This window comes from Balaenoptera borealis (genome assembly GCF_965194805.1).
Source record: "Balaenoptera borealis genome assembly, chromosome: 6".
Classification (NCBI taxonomy): Eukaryota; Metazoa; Chordata; class Mammalia; order Artiodactyla; family Balaenopteridae; genus Balaenoptera; species Balaenoptera borealis.
In genome coordinates, this window is record NC_138863.1 from 5359400 (window position 1) to 5363332 (window position 3933).

Here is a 3933-nt window from a genome sequence, read left to right on the forward strand (position 1 = left end):
GGAAGCGGAGTCCAAGTCACAGCAGTGCGTCCCATCTAAACCCTTCTCTCCAGACGCCATTCTGATAAGGTCCCAAGAAAACTCCACGAGCGCGTTCTTCAGTTTGGCGGAATAACTTTTCGAGGTATAGAGGGTGGTTTTTCCTCCCCTGCCTTTCTTTAGGCCCTCTGCCCATTCAGGCTGAAGGCAGCTGTGGAGTGACCAGACTTCCAACCAGGCTTGGGCTGGATTTCCGGACACCTGTTTCCAATGCCCTTAGTAGTGATGGAAGTTGAGGGTAGGTGTCGTAAAGGACATGAAGTGACACGGTTTACCTCTAGGGAAAAGCAGAGACAGGATTGTCTGGGGGTGATTCTAAGAGACGGAGGAGGGACCGAGGTCCCCAGGCTCTGCCGGCCAGGAGGGGCAGGTTGGGCTCCACGTCAGTGGCCCACACGTGGCTGACTTCAGAGGGAGGGTGGGGAGGGGATGCTGGGCTTGAGGGTACAGGGAAGGCACCGCAGGCCTGGGGCACTTACTGGACATACTGAGGGGGATGGATAGGACCTGCCCTTGCCCCTGCTGCAGTCTCCCACCCTCCCCTTTGTGTGGCCCCCGTGCTGCTACTTTTAGGAAATAAAAGTGATTTTTCTTATTTATTTATTTATTTAATTGAAGTATAGTTGATTTACAGTGTTGTGTTAGTTTCAGGTGTACAGTAAGTGATTCAGTTATATATATATATATATATATATATATATATATATATATATATATATATATATTCTTTTTCAGATTCTTTTCCCTTATAAGTTATTATAAAATACTGAGTAGAGTTCCATGTGCTATACAGTAGGTCCTTGTTGGTTATCTATTTTATTTTATTTTTAAATTAATTTTTATTGGGGTATAGTTGATTTACAATGTTGTGTTAGTTTCTGCTGTACAGTAAAGTGAATCAGTTATACATATACATATATCCACTCTTTTTTAGAGCCTTTTCCCATATAGGTCATTACAGAGTATTGAGTAGAGTTCCCTGTGCTACGCAGTAGGTCCTTGTTTATCTATTTTATATATAATAGTGTGTATATGTAAATTCCAGCCTCCTAATTTATCCCTCCCCGCTTTTCCCCTTTGGTAACCATAAGTTTGTTTTCTATGTCTGTGAGTCTGCTTCTGTTTCATACACAAGTTCATTTGTATCTTTTTTTTTTTTTTGGATTCCACATATAAGCGTTATCATATGATATTTGTCTTCCTCTGTCTGGTTTAAAAGTGTTTTTTCTTACATACCTGAATGTGCGGCCTGCAGTTCATTCCTCCCACAGTAATTTCCAGCAGGCTGAAGTGCTTTTCACATGTTTATTTTAGTGAAGGCCGTGGAAAGTTCTGAGGCCAGTAAGTGCAGGGATAGTCAGGGGAGTGTGTGAGCCACAGGGACTGCAGTTAAGGCCGGGGGGACAAGGGGACCAGGGGGGAGGAGGGAGACACCCAGGAAGGTAGGAGAAGAGGGGAAATCCAGTTCTCTTGTAGAAGGTGGGTTAGGACAGTAGAAACCAAAGGTGTCCTAATAGGAGACACGAGCTGCTTTCAGAGAAGCTCCTGCAAGTTTCTTGCTGCCCAAGGGCCTGGAAGAAACTCTCAACATGAGCAAGACCAGGAGGGTGGAGAAACCCCAGCGTGAGAAGGGGTCCCTGGTCTCGGATGCAGTTTATTTGAGGCTGGTGTGTGGACAGAAGGCTGTGCATGGGGGATAGAGTGTGAACACTGAAGCCAGCCTGTCTGGGACCAAACAGCTCCACCATCTCACCAGGGGCTGCTCACCTCCCTGGAGCTCAGTTTTCTCACTTCTGGAAAGGGGGTGATGATTCACGGTCATGACGGTTAATTGTGTTTGTCAACCTGGCTGGTTCACAGTGCCCAGATGTTTGGTCAAACGTTATTCTAGGTGTTTCTGGGGGGGATGTTTTCTTTCGGTGAGGTTTACGTTTCAGTTGGTGGGCTTTGAGGAAAGCAGTTGCCCCTCCATCGTGTGGGTGGGCCACACCCAATCAGCTGAAGGCCTCAAGGACCAGAGACTGATGTCCCCCAAGCAGTAGGGAGTTCTGCCAGCAGACGGCCTTTAGACTTGAATTGCAACTCTTCCCTGAGTCGGCCTGCCGGAACTACCCCCTCAGATTGCAGGCTCACTAAGCCTCCACAATCATGTGAGCCAAGTAATTAAAATAAATCTCTCTCTATTTATACACATATACATCCTGTTGGCTCTGTTTATCTGGAGAACCCTGCCTAACATGGTAATATTACTCACCCCTAGATTATTGTGAGCTCTCTCTGGGGATGCCCAGGTGAAGGGTAGGGGGATGGACCAGAGTAAGCTCAGTATACTCAAAATAATCCCTTAAAAAGCAAAGGCATAGGGCTTCCCTGGTGGCGCAGGGGTTGAGAATCTGCCTGCCAATGCAGGGGACACGGGTTCGAGCCCTGGTCTGGGAAGATCCCACATGCCGCGGAGCAGCTGGGCCCGTGAGCCATAACTACTGAGCCTGCGCGTCTGGAGCCTGTGCTCCGCAACAAGAGAGGCCGCGACAGTGAGAGGCCCGCACACCGCGATGAAGAGTGGCCCCCGCTCGCCGCAACTAGAGAAAGCCCTCGCACAGAAACGAAGACCCAACGCAGCCAAAAATAAATAAATAAATAAATAAATTTAAAAAAAAAAAAAAAAAGCAAAGGCATAGGTTGGGGGTTGCCAGGGCTGGGGAGCCATTGTTTCATGGGTACAGAGTTTCCTTTTGGGGTGATGAAAATATTTTGGAACTAGATAGAGGTCGTGGTTTCACAACATTGCGAATGGACTAAATGTCACTGAATAGTTCACTTCTAAATGGTTAGCTGTATGTTATGTGAATTGCACCCCAACATAAATAAGAAATATTCAATGTTTCAGGAAAAACAAAAGAAAACAAAACAATGGCCTACTTTAAACAAGTCAAAACCCTAGATGCGACCTTATTTGGAAGTAAGGTCTTTGTGGATGATTAAGTTGAGGCCATTAGATGGCCCGAGATGTCTGGTGTCCTTATAAAATGGGGAAATGTGGACCCAGAGAGAGATGTACACAAAGGGAAGACAATGTGAAGACATGGGAAAGACACATCTACAAGCCTAGGACACCTGAGGTCACGAGAAGCTGGGAGAGAGGCCTGTGAGACAACACATTTCTGTGGTTAAGCTGAGGTGATTTGTTAGGGTGGCCCCAGGACACTGACACAGCACTGGTGCCCCTTTTATTTTTAAAAAATTTTATTGAAGTATAGTTGATTTACAATGTTGTGTTTAATTTCTGCTGTACAACAAAGTGACTCAGTTATACATTTATATGTTCTTTTTCAGATTCTTTTCCATTATGGTTTATCACAGGATATTGAATACAGTTCCCTGTGCTATACAGTAGGACCTTGTTGTTTATCCATCCTATATATAATAGTTTGCATCTGCTAACCCCAAACTCCCAATCCCTCCCTCCCCCATACCCGCTATTTCTTGGCAACTACAAGTCTGTTCTCTGTATCTGTGAGTCTGTTTTTGTTTCATAGACATGTTTATTTGTCGTATTTTAAATTCCACATATAAATGATATCATATGGTATTTGTCTTTCTCTTTCTGACTTATTTCGCTTTGTATGATAATCTCTAGGTCCATCCATGTTGCTGCAAATGGCATTTTTTCATTCTTTTTAGTGGCTGAGTAATATTCCATTCTGGTGCCCTCTCAATGCCTATGTTGGCCACCATGCAAGACCTGATGCTCCTCCCAACAGACTTCACTTCCAGGAGGATGGAGAGATGTGAGATCCTCCCACCCTGTTGTGGGCTGCAGGTGGGGACCTGCCTCTGGCCAGTAGGATGTAAAAGGTGATGGAGGTCATTTTCATAATTAAGTTACATAAA

At 45.2% G+C, this 3933-nt stretch overlaps 1 long non-coding RNA gene across 1 annotated transcript; it reads left to right on the forward strand.

The window, feature by feature from the left end:
* Positions 1-731: 731 nt before the first annotated feature.
* On the forward strand, positions 732-3631 carry LOC309630409. Its single transcript, XR_014245650.1, has 2 exons — positions 732-2396; positions 2715-3631. It is a non-coding gene; the product is annotated as an uncharacterized lncRNA (long non-coding RNA).
* Positions 3632-3933: the final 302 nt, after the last annotated feature.